Genomic DNA, 24079 nt, shown 5'->3' with positions numbered 1-24079 from the left:
TCCTGACGAAGCCGTCATCCCGCACGGCGAAACGCGTAGAGCGTAACCCTCAGTGTGAGATCCAGAGGGAGAGAGTCTGCGGCTGGAGTTCCGGTGGCGTCTGCTACACGTGTGAAAAACTGGAAGTGACGTATCGGCTCCAAACAGCAGTACAGGACGGAGACCGGTGGAGGAAGCGTCGGTGTGCAGAGTTCCCGAGAACGCGACTCGGTTTAACAACGTTACCCTACACCAATGCTGTAAACCATCTGGTATCTTGTAAGCTTCCAATTTTATCATTGTCGGATAAATGTTTTGGCATTTTTAATTTTTTGGCTCTGTGTCTCTCTTCTGGGTCTACTAAACCTCCTACTTTTGATCCTGATTGCTATCTATGGATGGACATTTTTTCATCATCTAGCATATATGTTCCTTTAGGAGCTCTGCCATTTTATGTGTTTATTTAATACGTTATGCACTATGGTAGTTTTATTTATTTTCTTCCAGGTATTGACGCTCCCCTGATTCTTCTTTTTGTACCCCACTCCCAAGGTCGAGTACCCCTTTATACCCCCCTCCCCAGGCCCAGTAACCTGTTATACCCCCCTCCCCAGGCCCAGTACCCTGTTATACCCCCCTCCCCAGGCCCAGAAGCAGTAAGTGCTGGTTGTTGAAAGTGTGTGCAGTTAGAACCAGAAGCAGTAAGTGCTGTTTCTTGAAAGAGTGTGCAGTTAGAACCAGAAGCAGTTTTAACAAGGAAGCGGTTAAACAAGGTATAGTTTATTGAAGTACAGTTTACTGTTAATACTTTTAAACTTCATAGTTGCTAGAATGAGCAGAATTGAAAATGCCACTCAATGCACATCTTGCCACATGTATGTGCACTTGGAGCAGCTGTTCCAAGGAGCATACCGCTGTGAGAGGTGTGAGCGTGTGGTCTCTTTAGAGTCAGAGATTGCTGATCTGAAGAGGCAACTTGCAATATTGAGGGACATTGGCAATCTTGAAAGGAGTTTAGAGCTCACTGAGCAGGCCCTTGCTTCAACTAGTTGTGCAGATGGTGGCGCTGTTAGTGAGGAGCAGGTAGGTAGCTTGGTTGCTGTTAGTGAGGAGCAGGTAGGGGTCACCATATCATTTAAAATTCTAGCTGCTTCTTTATCATAATAGCTCTTGTTCATGATAACCACTCCCCCTCCTTTATCCACTTGTTTAATAACAATACTATCATCGTCCATCAGTTGTTTGAGAGCCGTCCTTTCAGCGGGACCTAGATTATTATAAAAAGGTTTCTTATCACTTTGTAATTTTTCAAAGCCTTTCACTACTAGATTATAAAAAGTATCTAGATAGGTACCCTTATTAAAGCTAGGGTAAAAGGTTGATCTGTTCTTAAGTTTTGTATGGATTAAATGTGGGCCTTCATTAATATCTACTGTAGTGTTAGTATTGTATTGTATGTTTTATTTATATAGCGCCATTAATGTACATACTGCACCGACACACTTTATTCGAGCAAATACCCGGTATGTACCTGGCAGATACCTGGAATGCGCCGCTCCTCACCTCTGACAAGCCCCGTTGCATTTGCCTTCCCAGCCTGGGTTCATGCCTGGCTGATGGGCGGCTGATCTGTTAAATGATAATGATTAGGATTTAATAGGCTGCAATGCTTCGCGTGTCTACCAGATGGCATAAATTCATGAATTGTAATGCAGTATATATATATATACTGTGCAGTATTGCAGCCAGCTGGAATAAAATGCTTCAATCCCTGCCTGGAAAATAACTCAATGCACTCGGGCAGAAAACAGTCACAAACCTCAATACACCCGGGTATACCCGAATTCGTGGGACTAGCCGAGCTCGAATAAAGTGTGTCGCCAGTGTATTTGTTATATTGCGGAGGAAACAGTACTCTGTAAAACAATGGTACCCGTCAAGGACTGATCGATATTCCCTTTCAATAAAAATAATCTTTTAATTGCTAATTTTCTCAAATATTTATTCGCATCAATAAAAAGCTCAAAATTGCTAGGTCCTATTGTGGGAGCAAAGTTGAGACCTTTACTTAAAAAAGAATTTTGTGCGGAGTTAAAATGACAGAACTTAGGTTAAAAATGCTACTTAATGGTTTATCTTCTTTAGCCTTTTGCCTCCCTCCTCCTCTCTTTCCTCTAGGTTGATTTATATGTTCTATTAGTTTTAATCCCACCAGGTGACTGGGTTCTATTATTATTTTAGTTGTCTGTTTTATCTACACGAGAGTACCTTTATTTTAGGACCATTTTAGTATATTCAGACAGGGTTGCACTATGTGTGTGTTTTCTGTTTTGCATATTCCATATCGGTGAACTGCGCTCCCTGACTCCGCTCCACAAGTACACTCCAAGGATCAACTTGGAAGATCCAGTGTAGGTTGAGCTGCATCGTGTTACCGTCTGTATTATCTCTTTGTTTTCATTATTGTAGTTTATTGCTGTTTATTCATTCAGCCAAGACACCTGTGGGAGCGCCTGGTAAATTTCTGCTTCTACCCCAGGTCCAGTACCCAGTTATACCCACCTCCCCAGACCCAGTACCTGTTATACCCCATACACTGGCCCAGTACCCCATGATACACCCCTTTCCTGGTTCAGTACCATGTTATACCCAGTCCCACTACCCCGTTATACCTCCTCTTCGTCGGCCTCCTCCTCACACTCCTCATCGTCTTTATCCTCCCACACTATTGATGGCATATAGTGCCCTGAAGAGCTGGAACTGGAGCTCACAGGGTACCACACTGACAGGCTGAACAGCTCCACCTCCGTATGCTCCACGACCTGCAGGAGACATAAAGTCTGTGTAACCAGGACAGTGATACGCTGTATCGCAAGAGCTCCTGTGACACTTATACCCCACTCCTCGGGCCCAGTACCCCGTTATACCCTCCTCCCAAGCCAAGTACCCCTTTATACCCCCATACCCAGGCCCAGTATGGTGGTATACCCCCAAGCCCTGGACCAATACCCCTTTATACCCCCAGGCCAAGTTCCCCATTATACCCACCTCTCCAGACCCCAGTTATCCCCCTTCCCCAGGCCAGTACCCCATGCTACCACCCTCCCCAGGCCCAGTACCCCATTATAAATGAGGCCCAGTAACCCATTATACCCCCCCTTCCCCAGGCCCAGTACCACATTATACCCACCTCCCCGGCCCAGTACCCCTTTATACACCCATCCCCAGGCCCAGTACCCTGTTATACCCCCAAGCCCTGGACCAATACCCCGTTAAACCCCAAGGCCAAGTTCCCCATTATACCCACCTCCCCAGACCCAGTAGCCTGTTATCCCCCCTCCCCAGGCACAGTACCCAATGCTACCACCCTCCCCAGGTCCAGTGCCCCGTTATAAATGAGGCCCAGTACCCCATTATACCCCCCCTTCCCAAGGCCCAGTACCCCGTTATACCCACCACCCCAGGCCCAGTACCCCTTTAAACCCCCTCAACAAACCCAGTACCCCGTTATACCCCCCTCCCCAGGCCCAGTACCCCATTATACTCCCTCGCCAGGCCAAGTACCCAGTTATACCGTAACGTACTATTCTATAAATAGTGTCCTGTACAACAGCTAAAAGTACTATATGTGCGGCTGATTCACAGCTCAGTGATTCCCATTTACCTGTAAAGTGCTACTTCCAACATCCTGTTGAGGGGTATTCTCCGCCCATGCCTGTGATACAGAGGATAGTAATGTGAGCACATGTATTCCTCACTCATAAGCATGTCCTGGTGCTGTATGGGAGGTTTGATGGTTAAACCAATTGTCCACAGCACTCAAACAGTAACAATCTTCGCAACGCAACGTTGCTTTGCAATGTTTGCAACTATTCGGAGTAATAGACCCCTTCAAGGCCCATTTACACATCACACTAATGGATTGTGGTACTTCCTTTAATTAATCCTATCTAAGGAACCTGAATGGTCCATTTGACTCACCCTTGCAGTCACATATAGGGGCCTATGCTAGTAGCCTTCATAAAGGTTCTATTACGCCGGAGCAGAACCGTGTTCATTTGAGGTCCGGGACCCACTGCTTCCTGAGATACTGGCCCCGTTATGGGGTGCATGTATCTCCTATGCATTTAAATGTCTTGTGTCACATGACCGTGGGATTTAAATGCATAGGAGATACCGGCACGGCATAACAGGGCCTGTATCTCAGGAAGCATGGGTTCCCGGACCTCAAGTCAACGTGGTTCTGCTCCGGAGATCTCCTGCTCACACGCACTAGTATTACATTTTTTATTAAAACAGCTTCATTTCCTTAGTGGGTAGCCGCTAAGAAAGGAAGGGATTCAACCTCAATAGCCTGTTTATTGGGGGCAGAGGGGGTGGATGAAGGGGGTAGTAGCCCCAGGGACGGTAATTAGGCTTGCCTGGAAGGTTGCGGGAGGAGTTAACCTGCGGAACCGCTATGGTAATGAAGGGGTTAACCAGTGCCGCTAGCACACGGTAGGCCTAAACATCCATCCTTGGGGCAACTACCCCATTCATCCAATCCCTATACCCACAATAAACAAAAACACACAACAACCCTACTACCCACTCCTCTACCTCCAACAACTCACCCCCCCCCCCCAACACATACCGCACAGTAATGGGCACAATTACTATTATCGAGATATGGATAATAGTGCATTTGCCCATTCTAAAACCAAAAATTAGCGTCATGATGTCACATAGCATCCAGTTGCCATGGCAACACAGTGTCATTTGACGCTGCGCAGTCATGTTCACTGCAATTGGAGGGGGAATTGCAGAAGAATAACGGAGAATGCCGGAGTTGCCTCCACCACACCACACCGTCACCCGGAGATTGACAACGGCAACCCGTAGCCCGGAGGTAAGTGCCCAAAACCCGGAGTCTCCGGGTCAAACCCGGAGAGGTGGCAACCCTGGCTATTATCCATATCTGGATAATAGTTATTTTGCCCATTACTGTACTGTATGTGTTGGGGGGGGGGGGTGTGTTGGGGTTGCCATGGCAATCGGATGCTACGTGACTTCATGACGCTAATTTTTGGTTTTAGAATGGGCAAATGCACTATTATCAATTTTCGATAATAGTAACTTTGCCCATTACTGTACTGTATGTGTTGGGGGGCGGGGGGGGGTGTTGTTGGGGGTAGAGGAGGTGGGTAGTATGGTTGTTGTGTTTATTTTTCTTTATTGTGGGTAGAGGGTTTGGGTGAAGGGGGCAGTAGCCCCAAGGATGGATGTTTAGGTCTATCGGGTGGTATCGGGAGTGGTTAACCCCTTCATTACCTTAGCGATATTAACCGCTAAGGTAATGAAGCGGCTGACTCCACCTGCAAGCCCCCAAAAACCTAAACACCCACCAAGGGCCAAATACCACCTTCACCCACCCCCGCTAAACACAATAAACCTGGAACTGGTAGTTAACCCCTTCATTGCCTTAGCGGTTAGCCGCTAAGGTAATGAAGTTGCCTGTAAATGCATTTTTCATGAATCTGATTAATGCCGGGAGCCTGCGGTGCTGATATTAATGTGATATTAATGACCCCGGCATCAATCCGATGAGGAAAATATCATTTTTTTTCTAAGTCCCTCTCTCGCCGCCGCCTCAGAAACTTCTTGGCAGCTTCACGCCAACTTTCTTTGGCGAGAAGATTTTGGGAGTAAACCGCCATTCTAGAGCCTCGGGCTACTAGAAATGCACCAGTTTGAAAACTGGCGATAAGTGGCTTATCACCGCTCACTTGGCGATTTGTTTTTGACGGCTAAAAAAATTGGCGATTCAACCCACTTATCGACACTTACTGAATTGCTGTAGGCTTTTTTGGCCGATAACAGCTAAAAAGCCTTGATAAGTGGGTTATGAAGGCTAATAGGCCCCATAATCTCCTATAGTCAGTAACAGCACACCTCCTGGAGGTCACATGGGAACGGGCCTTGAAGGAGTCTCTTACTCCGAAGCGTTGCCCCCTATTATAATCACTGGTTTCTGTTTGTGTTTCCATAGTTGTATAGTGTTTTCTCCCTGTGTTAGTCCTGTACTCCTCATTATGTTTCTGTACCATTTATTGGTGATTTGCTGTATAATACATCTTTTCTTTGCACCTTTCTCTTCATGTTCTGGCATTTAGGTGGCGGATGTGCACTGCAATTCTGTTGGTATATCTTATGGCTTTCAGATACCTTATAGCAGGGGTGCGCAAACTGGGGGGGCGCTACATTTTCCAGGGGGGCGCGTGCGGTTGCAGAGGCCCTGCGCTCTCCGCCAAAGCATTTAAATGAAATACCGAGGATCGCGTGAGGCCAAGGTAACTCACTTACCGGGATTCAGATGCATGGTGTGACAAGTCGCCATGGCAACGTAACGTCACATGACCCGTCGCCATGGCAACGCGGCGTCAAATACCGCTGCGGGGTCACAACGGAATGTCACATGACCTGGCGGCGTCATTTGACACTGGAAAATGAGGTAAGGAGGTGCGAGCACCGGGGGCAGCAAGCAGGGGGGCGCAGCTCCAATAGTTTTCGCACCCCTGCCTTATAGTATACTGTGATTTATTTTAGTGTTCCTTTACCCAGTCTCATCAGTATGCTCCTGTATGCTCTGGGTAATTACACTTGCAGCAGTTAGGCTCATTGTAGCTAGTTCTTCTGTGTATAACTTACACTTATAACTATGCTGTGAGTGGTGTACTATAGATGGTGTACTGATGGCTATTTGTGTGCATTTTAGGCACTTGATTATGCATTAAGGTTGATAGCACAGATTGTATACTGGGTGTGTTGTACTTTCCACCTGTTATCATTGTACAGCTTTATTATAGATGTGTTGTTTATTAAACTCTTTTCATTTAGAATACTAGTATTTTTTTATTTCGGGGGTCTTAGTTACCCCAGTGAGATTGTTACAGCATGAGTGCTGTGGACAATTGGTTTAATTCTATATATTGCTGGAGGAATTAGGGATTCCTCATGTACACTGGTACCGATTCTCATCTTTAAGATTCTTTGTTACTTGCTGTAACAGGGGACTTATCCCTGTTCACAAAGGTGCCTCTAATCCAGCAGTGTGGTGGTTAACTGCTGGTAGCAAATCAACTAGCACCACCTGCCTGATTACAGGTAGTAGAAAAAGCCTGCCTTTGAGACAGGAAGTAACTCCTCCCTAGCTCTGACTGAGAGCTGACCGTTGGAGAGACAGAGCAGAGGTTCTTGAGTCCCAGGAGAGACTGACCAAAAGAAACCCAGATCTCTGGAGATGAGCGGTCTTGAGCTCTGCACAGCAGAGCTGAATTCAAGACACAGGGAAAACTACTGCACCTGAAGCTGAACCAGGAAGTGAGATTTTCCCTCCAAGAAACAGATAAGACTTTTATTCTTAAGAGACTGCTTATATCTGCTTATTTTCATGCTATATGTTTTTGGGCTGCGAGAACTGCTTGACTAAGGGAGGAGTGAAATTCTAATGGCATAGAATTTCACTAGAAATACTCCCAAGTGAATGGAAGCTTTGTTCCCCCCCCCTGTGTTTGGATAATTTCCTGATGAAAAGGAACAGGCACAATAAAGCCTATTATAATTTCACATTATAAAGCCTCCTAATTGTGTACCTCTGTGAACGTCCGTCCACATATGGTGTCCGAGGTGGGACAAGAGATGTCTGTGTAGTTAAAAAGGACCGGAGAGTTTTATGTGAAATTTTTTGTTATGCTTTTTTGCCTACAAACAAGTCTGAGAAACTTAGAAAAAAAAAAAAAACCTCATGCAGCAGAGATCAGAATTAAAGGGACACACCACTGTACTGAAACTTACACTGCATTGAAACTTACAAAAACACAGATGGACTCTTTACCCTAATCCCAAGAGGAGAGAGACTGCTGAAGCAGCTAAAATCTTATTTGCCTATCACAAAGCGTAATATGGTCATTGAAATAGGGGTCTTTGCCTTTCAGCCATAGTCAGGGTTCAAGAAGTGAGTCAGCCCTTGGTAAGGGATAGGTGTTTGTTGTTTTCAAAAGTTTCGCTGAAGCAGTGAATACAGATGGTGACCCACGAGTGGTACTGATTTTGAAAAAAAAGGTTGCCACACCGCATAGGGCTACCAGCTGTGAATGGAGTATATGCAGAAAAGTGTGAAAATTGATACAAGACTGTGCTGAAGCAAGGGAATTTTTAGCAAACAAATGCTGAGTGTAAAATTGCCCTATAAAGAAAAAGGTTTTTCAAAGCCAATTGCTGAGTGTTGAGTCCACTGCAAAGAATGTTTTTTTTCTGCAAGTAAAAAAGTATGCCTATTATCTTGGGAGTAAAACAGACACCCAAAGTGTGAAGTGTGAATGCCATAATACCCAAAGATGAGACAGAAAATTACTGAACTCAGGCAGAAAACCAAATTCTGTTGCTAAAGCGGAGGGATTGCACCTAGCAAATAAATGGTGTATAGCAAATAGACTTTTTTTTACCTAGCAACTGCACAATCTTGTATACCTGATAAAAGAAAATGCATGCACAGCACTGCTGATATTGAAAAATAAAATAAAAAATTACCCAAGAAAGAAAATTCTACAGAGATGCCTGTGAGAGCCACGACCTCAACAAGCAAAATATGCCCACCTGTAGGACTATCACAATTGGGGGTTCTAGCAAATACAGTGGCAACAGCTGCAATAGTGCCTCCTGAGGTCAGGAAGAAAATTACACCTGATAGCCTGAAAATGGAGGACAAGATGCAGCGTTCCTGTAATGAACCCTACCCCACGGAAGAGTGGCCCTTCCAGTCCAATAAAGAAGAAGACATCTCTTACGGGGAACCCGAACCGAGTCACACCCACAAAACACCCCAAGAATGGTGGGGGTGCCTGAACTCGGCACGAACAGAAAAGACCGCTCCCTTTGATGACGAATATGATCAGCAGGAGACAGAGCGGGAGCAGTGGATCACCGAATATTTCCGTCAGCTATTACAGTTGCAAGAAAAGCCGGGTGGATCCAGTGACGCTGCTAAAACTTCAAATGAAGATGGAGACCCCAGTATCCCTGAAGGGACGGTGTCATCCAAATCAAAAAGGAAGAAAAAGAAAAGCGGTTCTTCACTTACCGTGGAAGTAACAGACACGTCCGCAGATCCTGTGGAGAAAAAGGGGGACCGAGATGCCCTGCAGGCTAGAGAATTCGTCCCGCGTATAACCGAATATCCAGAGGGCCCAAGGCAGAAGTCGTGTACCCCAAAGAAGTGTCTGTCCGGTGCCAACAGTGAGGAAGCCTCAACCAGTCATCCCAGGGAAGCGGAGCCGGAACCAGTGAGTGACGATCCCTTGACCAGCCCTGAAGACGCCCTGAAAATTGCCAGGTGTGACTGTGATTTAGTCCGTGAACAATTGAATCAAAAGAAAGATGGTAACGCGGAGCTACTGAAAAATAACATGAAGCTACAGGAATATGTGCTCGCAATGTACTCTACAGCCAGGACAGAATTGGACGATCTCAAGACTGAGCTAGATACTGCAAATGCTGCTATTTCCGCCATGGATGAAAAGCAAAGCCAATCTGATAAAATGGTGGCTACGCTAAAGCGGAAGTATGAGGAGGCACTGAAGCAGATGACAGTCTTCCAGCAAGAGGTTCACGCTCTTCGCATAGAGCTGAATGCCTCACAACAGGAGGTGAACAGTGTCCAGATAGAGGTGGACGTAGCTCAGAAAGAGGTTCAGACACTCCACAGAGCACTGGATGCCTCACATCATGAGACCAACAGCTGCCGCACAGACCTGGAAGTTTCCAGAAAGGAACTACACAGTCTCACTGAGGAGCTGGACATTTCAAGGAAAACTATCCTACATCTTAACTTAGATCTCAAAGTCTCTCAGAAGGAGCTTCAGAACTTAAACCTGGAGATGGAAGTCTCACGCCAGGAGACAGCCCGCCTCCAAGCAGATGTGCAAAAATGGAAGGTGGACTGCAAGGAAGCCCTAAATAGTAGAGAGACTGAAAAAAGAGAAAATTTAAGATTAAAAAAAGAAAATTCTGAGTTGACAGAATACGTCAAGGGAAAGAATGAAGAGCTGCAGGCTCTTAAAGAAATAAATAAACTTTTGAAAGAGGAAATGTTCGAAGCAGAGCACCGACTGCAGAACCAACTGCAAGGTCTGCGTACACACCTCCAGTATGCTGAGGAGAAGCAGCAAACGCTGCAGGAAGAAAAGCTGCAGGCTGCTAAAGAGGTACAAGCGCTGCAGGAACGTCTGAATACCCAGTACGTCCCCACAGAGCAGTATGAGGAGCTAAAGGCCACGCTGCATGTCTTCAGAGCATCATTGGAGGCGGAGCTTCGATACCAGGTGACTCTGTATGAGAGGGAGCGTGAGAAGGCTCAGAAACTGGAGCAAGAGCTGGAGAGACAGAGAGACTGTTCCATTCCCTTGAGTCAGTACACCAAGGAGGAAACAGACGCACCGGCAACCTTGACAACAAAAATTACGGAGCTCCAGAATATGAAGGAGACTCTAATACAGCCACCTAAGAAAGCAACTAGCCAAACCTACAGCTGCCCAACAGGCAACAAACAGAGGTAGGAGTGCGGAATCAAAGCCAGAAGAATCCTTAGCTGAGGAAGCTGAAAAAATAGGACGTTCTCTGGAAAAGGAGGTGGAGGTGCAACTCAGTCCCAAAGAAGGTGAACTGGCGACTCCGTGGTGTGGAGAAGAGCAGAAAACTCTAAGGGCTAGTCCTAACTGCTCTACAACTGTTGCTATACACTTTGTCTATAAAAAGAGGAGTGCCCGACGCAACAGAAATCTCATGACCACGCACGCGATAAAAAGACTTTACGTGGAAAAAGTCCTCCTCGAGCGACTGAGGAGTGCTGATCCTTCGGGAGGAGACAAAAATAAACTGGAGAAAGGGCTCCAATCCCAGCGGGACAGAGTGTTCTCTTCCTCCATCCACTCTCATTCAAGTCACAGAAAGATCTCGAATGAGAGTGGAAGGATGGGCTTTGGCCGTGGGAAGCCCGAGCTTCCCACAAACAGGGGAGGTATGTAACAGGAGACTTATCCCTGTTCACAAAGGTGCCTCTAATCCAGCAGTGTGGTGGTTAACTGCTGGTAGCGAATTAACTAGCACCACCTGCCTGATTACAGGTAGTAGAAAAAGCCTGCCTTTGAGACAGGAAGTAACTCCTCCCTAGCTCTGACTGAGAGCTGACCTTTGGAGAGACAGAGCAGAGGTTCTTGAGTCCCAGGAGAGACTAACCAAAAGAAACCCAGATCTCTGCAGCTGAGCGGTCTTGAGCTCTGAACAGCAGAGCTGAATTCAAGACACAGGGAAAACTACTGCACCTGAAGCTGAACCAGGAAGTGAGATTTTCCCTCCAAGAAACAGATAAGACTTTTATTCTTAAAAGACTGCTTATATCTGCTTATTTTCATGCTATATGTTTTTGGGCTGCGAGAACTGCTTGACTAAGGGAGATGTGAACTAATTGCATAGGATTTCACTAGAAATACTCCCAAGAGAATGGAAGCTTTGTCCTCCCCCCCCCCCCCCCCCCCTGTGTTTGGATAATTTCCTGATGAAAAGGAACAGGCACAATAAAGCCTATTATAATTTCACATTATAAAGCCTTCTAATTATGTACCTCTGTGAACGTCCGTCCACACTTGCCAAGAGGGTAGGGCTGTTTTTGTTTGTATATATATGTATATATATATACATACATACATACACATATATATATATATATATATATATATATATATATATATATATATATATACAGTGTTCGACAAACCTATACATTTGCTCGCCCCGGGCGAGTGGATTTATCATCGTGGCGAGCTCCTATTGGCCCAAGCAGCACACGTTTGGTACTAGGTGGCGAGTAGATTTTTTTGTGTGGCGAGTAGATTTTTTGGTGATTTGTCGACCACTGTTATATATATATATATATATATGTTAGGTTTGAGGGTGTTAATCTCAAAATTCGTGGGCCTACACAGATAAACCATTATGATGGAAACATACTCACTACAAACTGTAGCGTCACATGTGCTACACAGAAGGGGTACGTGTGTAGTGAGAATGAGGGAGCATGTGTCTGTATATAACCATAAGTGTGTGTATCTGAGGGAGTGTGTGCTACTGTCTAATAGTTACTGTTTTTGTAAAGCATAACGAGAAGTGTGATTGTGTATTTATAAATATTTCTTGTGGTGTGTTTGGGCTTCTACAAGAGTTTAAATCTGTGGCATTTTAGTGTGATTGTGTGTGAATATAACTGATTGTGCGTTTGTATTTTTGGAGCAGGAACCTGTTAATTCTCCATTCCTGCAGTTATTTTAGGAGCAGGTGTCGGTGTGTATCCTGAAACTAGGGTCACGTATTGAGGTACGAATAGCTTCAGTTAGCTTTAACTCATGTCTTCCCTCTTCCAAAGCATGACAAGTCCTTAATGTCTTTCTTAACTTTATTGCAGACGTAGAAAACAACAGGAACTTGTAGGTGTAGTGTAGGCAGAGAGTGCTTCTCTATGTGGAATGCTTCTATGAGGTTAGACTACGGTAAGACAGAAAGGCCTTACCAGGGGTGGATGCAGACAGATCTGTACTCACTGTGATCTTAGGTGGAAAAGGAAGTGAGGGGGAATGTGGGTAGCAGGAATAGTCTTGGGACAGACTATCTGGAGACAAACAAGAGGGGAGAATCTCAGAGGTTGCTGTAGCAACTCACTGGCTGCCTGCTCACAGGCAGAAAGGGCAACATACAGTATTGATACATCACACAGGCACGGTGTGTGTATGTGGAACAAATGCCTGCAGCTGAACTTAAGGAGCTGACAAGCAGAAGGGGGGTCGGGCAGAAATGTGATCCTTGTTCCATGATAGTGTGTGTGTAAGTGGGAGAGAGTGTGCGTGTGTAAGTGGGAGAGAGTGTGCGTGAGCGTGTGTGTGTGTGTGTGTGTACGTATACAGGACCGAAACTCAGTGCTGATATTGTCTCTCATGCTGTGCCAATATATTCTCTCTGTGTGTATGTATATATATATATATATATATATATATATATATATATATATATATATATATATATATATATGAAAAAATCACACTCAGTTGGCACACTGTAAACAAATGAAAAAATGCTGATGCTTGTCCCATATGCACATGTAAAAAATAGATTTTACCAGATTGGAGTCCGGAAAAAACGAGACAGCACACAGTCCAGTAGTTCCAATAAAGCTGTATTCAGAGTAACATGGCACCACCTCCAATGTTTCGATCACCCAAGCGTGACCTTCCTCAGGGACGTGCAATAAGTGAATGCTATAGATCCCCCTTATATACCCATACTAATTAAACAATAAAGTGAAATCACCCGTGTAGAAACAAACTTACCCACGAAACCGCACTGCTGTGACCCGCAGGGATGTGCTGGAACGCATCGCCGTCTTGGATATGCTAAACAGACCATCTGAAATCAAGTACGGTGGCTGGTATAGCACATGTGTAACTCACAGCCAACCTAGACGCTCCGCGCATGCGCGAGCTCACCATGTCCTGCCCAAGCTGTATTTGCCTGTATCCTATAGAGCACTGTGTCCCTCTACTGGCGGTTCGCGCATGCGCGAGTCCCACAGTGTCCCCTGTTGTAATACTGCATGATGCCTATGTTTCACTATGTGTCTGATTACGTTTATGTCACAATCAATAATTGTGCACATCTGTGGCCTAAACTTACTATGGTCAGCATGACATTGGCACAATAAGTAGGGCTGGTGTAATATGGTACATCCACAAAGTGGGCTACATACCAAAGCTGCACATAAGCTATAAAACCTGTTATGTGGTGTAATGACATTACATCACATCCAGAAGGGGCATGCTCCAACACATACCTGCATGGCACACAAGCAAAAATACAAAAATACAAAACCAACATATTCAACAAAAATATATAAATATGTAAAAATCTGTGCATCATATTATAGTGTTATGTTCTAACTGTACCACTATAATAAATACTATAATTACATTGACCAATCCAGACTAAAATCGAAAAAAATGATACCGTGTGGTCAAACCAATCTATAACTAAATAGAGGGACCATTAAGCATACGACGTGCAAGTCCAACATACCATAATGATAAGGATAAGCCTATATCCAACTGGAGCAACGCTAAACGTCGCACTCCTTTATCTATCTTTGTCCTAAAACAGTATATCACTAACATGCTGAATCAACATATTTGACATTATGCAATATCAACTGCTTCTTGACGTACCAAAATTCTCGAAGTGGAACATAATAAACACACTTGATGCACACACCATAACCCGGGAGTGACTATGTGAGGATAACATAACAAGGGCACATAAAGCTATAACACATAAAGGAGAAAGACAAAAGGAAAAAAACTCAAGACAAATATACAGAAAACATTTTTTCATCAAACTCAAAAAATGTCCAAATCAGGATTCTATTATAGGAAACATCCCAACGAAAAATCTTCGTTTAGGCCAAAAGGTGCCACTGTCTTTAGCTCAAAGATATGCCTCGCTTCACTTTGCAGTAGGAGTCTGTTTCTATCGCCCCCTCTCGCGGGTGCTGGAATCTGCATAATGGGCATGCACCTAAATGTTGCCAAAGAGTGTTTGAAGACCCTGAAATGTTTGGCAACAGGGAGACATTTAAACTCCAAATCCGTGGCGTCTACAGACAAGGCCTTTCGAATTGTGGATCGATGAATGGCTATACGCTCTTTAAGCATCCGCACTGTTTTCCCAATATAGAGTAAACCACATGGGCATTTGATCAAATATATGACACATTTTGATTCACAATTCAGATGTTGGAGAATCTTGATTTTAGTCCCACTATGTGGATGGCAATAGGAAGGCCCCACCTGCATGTATTGGCAGTTTGTGCACCCCTTGCACCTGTACGACCCAGGTTTTTGAATGAGCCATGTTTTGTCCTTGCTATATTTGTCAGTTGGATCTGCTTGCATGATCATGTCTCCAATGGACGGACCACGGCGAAAACAAAACAAGGGGGGTTCACGAAAGTGTTTGCCTATCTTGTCATCGTTAGTTAACACATGCCAATTATCTCTAATACTGCGTTGTATGCATGGGGATGCAGTGCTGAATGTGCTGATAACATTAAATCTTGTTTGATTAGTTCGCTCTTCCAAATTGGTGTTTATACGATCTACATTGTCTGTTAGGATCACACGGTCAAGGGCATCTTTGACATCGACAGGGCTGTATCCTCGCTCAAGGAACCTGTTTGCCATATTGATGAGAGCTGGTTCCATCTCGTCAGGATCACTGGTGATTCGCTTCACTCTTAATAATTGTGAATACGGAAGACCCTTTTTCAACGGGGCCGGGTGGTGGCTTGTGGCATAAAGCAGTGTATTTTTGTCAGTGATTTTTTGATATAACCTCGTGGCCAATTTATCACCTGCTTTGTACACCATCGTATCCAAAAATGGTATCTCAAGTTCACTATAACACAACGTGAAACGTATTTTTGATGGGATATTGTTCAGATGGTTCACAAAATTCTGTAGTTCCATAATGGACCCACTCCAAACAATGAAAATATCGTCAATATAGCGTAAAAACTTTCTGATGTAGTGTGCATTGGGCGCATCGCATAGAATGTGGGTTTGCTCATACATGTCCATGTATAAGTTGGCATATGATGGAGCCATGTTTGAGCCCATGGCTGTCCCACTGAGTTGTAGATAGTATGATTTTTCAAACCTGAAGAAGTTTTTGTTCAAAATAACTTCTATCAGGAGTAGTAAGAATTCCGACGGTGGGCCGGTCCGTGAAGTACTTGTTATCAAGTTCCCTGCGAGGGGTTAAAGTGGTCGGTCCACGGCTTTTGGCCTATTCCGTGGATGTTTTTTCTATATTAGCCATAACATAAATGAATGTTGTTTTTATTCACGTAAAGCAATAACATGGAGGAGTTTGCAGACACCTTTGGTGTATTTTCCGCTATTTCGGAGTCAGCTAGCTTTAGCGAGGCTGAAATTTCCAAAATCCGTTACACGGAGTCCTTTGAATCTGTTTTGGGACCTGAAAAAGCGAGTGACGTGTACAATGACCTGATCAAATTAAAGAAAAGGGAAGTTGATTATTATCTACACGGTGTAACGCTGTCACACTATCATAAAGAAAAAATGCTACCCCGTGGGTTCAGAATAAGAAATCAGCCCACTATAGGGAGGACAGATCCAGAGTTCTGCAAAAGATGGATTGCTATACTAAATAAATGTGCATTTGATTTGGTCATTCTCGTAATCGATCAATCAAGTAAGGAAATTATCAAGATCAAAAAAGAGATAGATGCAATCTACTCCAAACATGGTACAACACTAGAGACTGACACTTCTACCAATTGGACGGACAAAATACAGTCCTCCATAGACACATACAGAAACAACCTCATCAAATACAAGAGAGAGAAACTTAAAACTGTAGAATCAGATTACAAAGATCGTAGAGTATACAGATGGCTGCTGGGGTTGAGTGATCTACCCACAGGTGCACAGGGTCAGCTGAGGGGCCAGTCCCGCCGGAGACGTGGGGGGTATAGAAAGTCTGGGTACAACACCAGTGATACAGACTTCTCGGACGCCGCAGACACAACTAGCGACAATGTGTCTGCAGAACCTTCTTTTTTAGGCCAAGGCCCAGATGGGAGAGCCAAACCACCAATAGGAGCCGGAGATGCAGGAGGAAAACCAGGCGAGGAGGCCGAAAGACGGCGTTATCCGGAGCGTTACCCAAACAGGGGGAGAGGTCTAAAACAGCTACCCAGGAAACGGTAATTTTTAATCTTTCCAAACATGCCCTCTCGTTGGCTGAAGCGAGTGTTTTACATAAAGGTCTTGGCTTCGTGCCAACTTATAAACAAGATCCATTCAAGTGGGAAGTGGACCTCTTTAAGTTGAACAGACACCTGAAGCTTAAAGACTTTTTTTCAAAACCAGAAGCAACCCCAGCACCTGAACAAGTAAGATCCTGCTTTAGGCCTAAAAGTACGTTCGATCCACAAGTGTCTAATCCCAGTATTGCAACCTTTATGAACCTTCTAGGTAAAGCCACAAGAAGCAAGATAAAGACGCAAAAAAACAGCTTCTTCAATTTGACGAATGAGGAAAGACTGGCTGTCAAGTCCTTGAGAAACAACAAAAGCATCATCATCCGAGCCGCCGACAAAGGCGGTGGAATCGTCATTTTGGATTACCTATACTACAAAGAGGAGGTGTTGCGTCAACTGGGGGACACAGAGACGTACAAACAGCTGGCCAAAGATCCCACTGTAGCTTACAAAGTAGAAATCGACACTATAATACGAATGGGCATATCAAATGGATGGATCTCGGAGGACACCGGTGGATTCCTCACCCAGCAGCATCCGAAAATGCCTGTCATGTATACGATTCCCAAGATTCATAAATCTACTACGCACCCGCCAGGTCGACCAATCATCTCGGCACGGACGTCACTGTGTCACCCGATTTCTCAATACGTTGATTTCTACCTACAACCGTTGGTGGCTGGTATGGCTACATATGTCAAGGACACTACTAATTTCATGGAGCATATCAACAATCTAGCATTTGATCCATCTGGGTGCATATTGGCTACCCTGGATGTAGCAAGCCTTTATACGAATATCCCGCATAAAGAGGGCCTGGAGGCTATCAGGAGTAAGTTGATAACAAGTACTTCACGGACCGGCCCACCGTCGGAATTCTTACTACTCCTGATAGAAGTTATTTTGAACAAAAACTTCTTCAGGTTTGAAAAATCATACTATCTACAACTCAGTGGGACAGCCATGGGCTCAAACATGGCTCCATCATATGCCAACTTATACATGGACATGTATGAGCAAACCCACATTCTATGCGATGCGCCCAATGCACACTACATCAGAAAGTTTTTACGCTATATTGACGATATTTTCATTGTTTGGAGTGGGTCCATTATGGAACTACAGAATTTTGTGAACCATCTGAACAATATCCCATCAAAAATACGTTTCACGTTGTGTTATAGTGAACTTGAGATACCATTTTTGGATACGATGGTGTACAAAGCAGGTGATAAATTGGCCACGAGGTTATATCAAAAAATCACTGACAAAAATACACTGCTTTATGCCACAAGCCACCACCCGGCCCCGTTGAAAAAGGGTCTTCCGTATTCACAATTATTAAGAGTGAAGCGAATCACCAGTGATCCTGACGAGATGGAACCAGCTCTCATCAATATGGCAAACAGGTTCCTTGAGCGAGGATACAGCCCTGTCGATGTCAAAGATGCCCTTGACCGTGTGATCCTAACAGACAATGTAGATCGTATAAACACCAATTTGGAAGAGCGAACTAATCAAACAAGATTTAATGTTATCAGCACATTCAGCACTGCATCCCCATGCATACAACGCAGTATTAGAGATAATTGGCATGTGTTAACTAACGATGACAAGATAGGCAAACACTTTCGTGAACCCCCCCTGTTTTGTTTTCGCCGTGGTCCGTCCATTGGAGACATGATCACGCAAGCAGATCCAACTGACAAATATAGCAAGGACAAAACATGGCTCATTCAAAAACCTGGGTCGTACAGGTGCAAGGGGTGCAAAAACTTCCAATACATGCAGGTGGGGCCTTCCTATTGCCATCCACATAGTGGGACTAAAATCAAGATTCACCAACATCTGAATTGTGAATCAAAATTTGTCATATATTTGATCAAATGCCCATGTGGTCTACTCTATATTGGGAAAACAGTGCGGATGATTAAAGAGCGTATAACCATTCATCGATCCACAATTCGAAAGGCCTTGTCTGTAGACGCCAAGGATTTGGAGTTTAAATGTCTCCCTGTTACCAAACATTTCAGGGACTTCAAACACTCTTTGGCAACATTTAGGTGCATGCCCATTATGCAGATTCCAGCACCCGCGAGAGGGGGCGATAGAAACAGACTCCTACTGCAAAGTGAAGCGAGGCATATCTTTGAGCTAAAGACAGTGGCACCTTTTGGCCTAAACGAAGATTTTTCGTTGGGATGTTTCCTATAATAGAATCCTGATTTGGACATTTTTTGAGTTTGATGAAAAAAATGTTTTCTGTATATTTGTCTTGAGTTTTTTTCCTTTTGTCTTTCTCCTTTATGTGTTATAGCTTTATGTGCCCTTGTTATGTTATCCTCACATAGTCACTCCCGGGTTATGGTGTGTGCATCAAGTGTGTTTATTATGTTCCACTTCGAGAATTTTGGTACGTCAAGAAGCAGTTGATATTGCATAATGTCAAATATGTTGATTCAGCATGTTAGTGATATACTGTTTTAGGACAAAGATAGATAAAGGAGTGCGACGTTTAGCGTTGCTCCAGTTGGATATAGGCTTATCCTTATCATTATGGTATGTTGGACTTGCACGTCGTATGCTTAATGGTCCCTCTATTTAGTTATAGATTGGTTTGACCACACGGTATCATTTTTTTCGATTTTAGACTGGATTGGTCAATGTAATTATAGTATTTATTATAGTGGTACAGTTAGAACATAACACTATAATATGATGCACAGATTTTTACATATTTATATATTTTTGTTGAATATGTTGGTTTTGTATTTTTGTATTTTTGCTTGTGTGCCATGCAGGTATGTGTTGGAGCATGCCCCTTCTGGATGTGATGTAATGTCATTACACCACATAACAGGTTTTATAGCTTATGTGCAGCTTTGGTATGTAGCCCACTTTGTGGATGTACCATATTACACCAGCCCTACTTATTGTGCCAATGTCATGCTGACCATAGTAAGTTTAGGCCACAGATGTGCACAATTATTGATTGTGACATAAACGTAATCAGACACATAGTGAAACATAGGCATCATGCAGTATTACAACAGGGGACACTGTGGGACTCGCGCATGCGCGAACCGCCAGTAGAGGGACACAGTGCTCTATAGGATACAGGCAAATACAGCTTGGGCAGGACATGGTGAGCTCGCGCATGCGCGGAGCGTCTAGGTTGGCTGTGAGTTACACATGTGCTATACCAGCCACCGTACTTGATTTCAGATGGTCTGTTTAGCATATCCAAGATGGCGATGCGTTCCAGCACATCCCTGCGGGTCACAGCAGTGCGGTTTCGCGGGTAAGTTTGTTTCTACACGGGTGATTTCACTTTATTGTTTAATTAGTATGGGTATATAAGGGGGATCTATAGCATTCACTTATTGCACGTCCCTGAGGAAGGTCACGCTTGGGTGATCGAAACGTTGGAGGTGGTGCCATGTTACTCTGAATACAGCTTTATTGGAACTACTGGACTGTGTGCTGTCTCGTTTTTTCCGGACTCCAATCTGGTAAAATCTATTTTTTATATATATATATATATATATATATATATATCAGTGCTTTTCAACCGGGGTTCTGCGGCCGCCAGGGGGGGGAGAGCTTGGACTCTCCCATGCTGTCCCAGACCCAGCGAAACCCCCACATAGCAGTGACCCGGAGCTCAGCAGCAGCAGCCGCCCGGTCACTGCTATACTTCCTCTTCCTGCCTGCTCCAGTCGGTGCCACTGAATAGAGGGAGAGAGCGGATTGGGAGCGTGCGCTCTCGCAGGGGTCTGTCTGTGTGTAAGTGTGAGAGTGTGTGTGTGTGTGTGTATGTGTAAGTAGGCGAGTGTGGGTGCACGCGCAAGGAGGAGAGTGTGAGGGGTAGAAGGAGCATGAGGGGGAGATGGAGCATAAGGGAGAGTGTGTGAGGGTGAAAAGGAGCATAAGGGGGAGAGTGTGAAGGGGAGAAGGAGCGTAAGGGGGAGAGTGTGAGGGAGAGCGTGTGAGGGGGAGAAGGAGCGTAAGGGGGAGAGGGAGGGGGAGAAGGAGCGTAAGGTGGAGAGTGAGGGGGAGAAGGAGCATAAGGGGGAGATGGAGCGAAAGGGGGAGAGTCTGAGGGGGAGAAGGAGCGTGGGGGGGAGAGTGTGAGGGTAGAAGGAGCGTAAATGGGAGAGTGTGAGGGGCAGAGCGTGAGGGGGAGAAGGAGCGAAAGGGGGAGAGTGTGAGGGGGATAAGGAGCGTAATGGGGAGAGTGTGTGGGGGAGAGGGAGCGTAAGGAGGGAGTGTAAGGAGGGAGAGGGGTAGAGTGTGAGGGGGAGAAGGAGCGTGAGGGGGAGAAGGAGCGTAAGGGGGAGAAGGAGCGTAAGGGGGTGAAGGAGCGTAAGGGGGAGAGTGTGAGGGGGATAAGGAGAGTAAGGGGAAGACTGTGTGGGGGAGAGGGAGCGTAAGGATGGAGATGGGGAGAGTGTGAGGGGGAGAAGGAGCGTGAGGGGGAGAAGGAGAGTAAGGGGGAAAGTGTGTGGGGGAGAGGGAGTGTAAGGAGGGAGATTGTGAGGGGAAGAGGGAGCGTAAGGAGTAAAGTGAGGGGGGAGAGAGACTCGGCGACAGACAGGGGGCGAGGGTTGGGGTCCCCCATTATTTCAAATTCAAAGTGTGTGTGTGTGTATAAAGAATATCACTTGTGAGCACATTCACATGTCTTAGACAGGTCTGCAACCCCTGCCTTTCAACCATTATCACCAAGCATACAGTGCTTCCACCGCAGCAAGGAATTCTGGGAAATGACATGCAAATGAGCATATATATATATAGAAAAGAGAAAACAGTTGGCACACTACTAGCCACGCAAAAACAGATGCTTATCCCATATGAATAGAACAAAAAGTATATTTACCAGATTGGGGTCCAAAAAGAGACAGCCCACTGTCAGCCCACTGACAAAAAACTGTATTGAATCACAGGGCACTGCAACCAGCGTTTCGGTCACCCAGAGGGGCAACCCTGATGAAGGTCCTTCTGGGTGACCGAAACGTTGGTTGCAGTGCCCTGTGATTCAATACAGTTTTTTGTCTGAAGACTACATACAGTGTGCTGTCTCTTTTTTTGCTGGACCCCAATCTGGTAAATATACATACATAGATACATACATACAGTACATACATACATACATACATACATACATACATACATATATTACCATGCAGCAGGGCAGTGGAACAGCAAAGAGAGGCAGCACTCAGAGGTAAGTGTACAAAGAATTGTATTGTATTACAGATACAAAAATCCAATGTTTCGATCCCACAGAGAATTTTCTTCCTGGGGTGCGCCTCTCCCTGCTGTTCCGCTGCCCTGCTGGATGGTAATGTACTCTTTACATTATTTATGGGACTAGCACCAGGCTTATTTGGATTACAATGTTGGAGTGCTTGCTGTTTTCTTTACCCATATATATATATATACAGGTAAACCCCGTTATAGCGCGGTCCTCGGGGTCCACCCCGAGACCACCGCGTTAGTAACGGGGTCGTGCTAATTTTTAAAAAAAATGGCCGCCGCGCGCCTGATCGGGAGTGAGGAGGGAAGGAAGGAAGAGGCCTGCACAACATGCAGCCCGTCTGGCCTCTTTGTGGGCCCCGCGATGACTCAGGCCGGGCGCCAGTTAATTAAATAATTAAAAAAAAAAAAAGTTTAAAAAAAAGTTTAAAAAAATGGCAACGATTCATCCCTCCCCCCTCCCTCCCAGCCCCCTCCCTCTCCCTCCCCCTCCCTCCCAGCCCCTGGCAGCCGTGTGTTTTTTGTTTCTTCCGGAGAGGTCAGAGCATGAGGGGGCGGGGCTTACGGGCTGGTGGGGGTGTGTGTGTGAAAAACAGGCTGGTGGGCTGCTGACATGTGAGGGGGGTGGGCTGCTGACATGTGAGGGGGGGTGGGCTGCTGACATGTGAGGGGGGGTGGGCTGCAGACATGTGAGGGGGGGTGGGCTGCTGACATGTGAGGGGGGGTGGGCTGCTGACATGTGAGGGGGGGTTGGCTGCTGACATGTGAGGGGGGGTGGGCTGCTGACATGTGAGGGGGGGGTGGGCTGCTGACATGTGAGGGGAGGGGTGGGCTGCTGACATGTGAGTGTATTGTGAGAGGTGTGTGCTGTGAGAGTGTGCTGTGAGCAGTGTGCAGTGAGTGTGTGTGCAGTGAGTGCTGGGAGTGTCTGGTGTGTGCAGTGGGAGTGTGTGCAGTGGGAGTGTGTGCAGTGGGAGTGTGCGCAGTGGGAGTGTGTGCAGTGGGAGTGTGTGCAGTGGGAGTGTGTGCAGTGGGAGTGTGTGCAGTGGGAGTGTGTGCAGTGGGAGTGTGTGCAGTGGGAGTGTGTGCAGTGGGAGTGTGTGCAGTGGGAGTGTGTGCAGTGGGAGTGTGTGCGTGCAGTGGGACTGTGTGCGTGCAGTGGGACTGTGTGCGTGCAGTGGGACTGTGTGCATGCAGTGGGAGTGTGTGCGTGCAGTGTAGAGTGTGTGCGTGCAGTGTAGAGTGTGTGCGTGCAGTGTAGAGTGTGTGCAGTGTGCTGTGAGCAGTGTGCAGTGAGAGTGTGTGCAGTGAGAGTGTGTGCAGTGAGAGTGTGTGTGCAGTGAGAGTGTGTGCAGTGAGAGTGTGTGTGCAGTGAGAGTGTGTGTGCAGTGAGAGTGTGTGCAGTGAGAGTGTGTGCAGTGAGTGTGTGCAGTGATTAGTGTGCAGTGTGTGCAGTGATTAGTGTGCAGTGTGTGCAGTGATTAGTGTGCAGTGTGTGCAGTGAACAGTGTGTGCAGTGAGCAGTGTGTGCAGTGTGTGCAGTGAGAGGTGTGCAGTGTGTGCAGTGAGAGGTGTGCAGTGTGTGCAGTGATTAGTGTGCAGTGTGTGCAGTGATTAGTGTGCAGTGTGTGCAGTGATTAGTGTGCAGTGTGTGCAGTGAGCAGAGTGTGCAGTGTGTGCAGTGATTAGTGTGCAGTGTGTGCAGTGAGCAGAGTGTGCAGTGTGCAAAAAAAAAACGGGAGCCACGTGAAAATCGCGTTATAACCGATTCACGTTATAACGGGTCACGTTATAACGGGGTTTACCTGTGTATATATATATATATATATATATAGAGTGGTCAACAAATCACCAAAAAAAATCTACTCGCCGAATAAAAAAATCTACTCACCACCTAGTACCAAACGTGTGTTGCTTGGGCCA

The sequence above is a fragment of the Ascaphus truei genome, unplaced genomic scaffold, assembly GCF_040206685.1.
Source record: "Ascaphus truei isolate aAscTru1 unplaced genomic scaffold, aAscTru1.hap1 HAP1_SCAFFOLD_378, whole genome shotgun sequence".
Taxonomy (NCBI): Eukaryota; Metazoa; Chordata; class Amphibia; order Anura; family Ascaphidae; genus Ascaphus; species Ascaphus truei.
The sequence above is the reverse complement of the archived record's forward strand: the minus strand, read 5'-3'. Positions refer to the sequence as shown.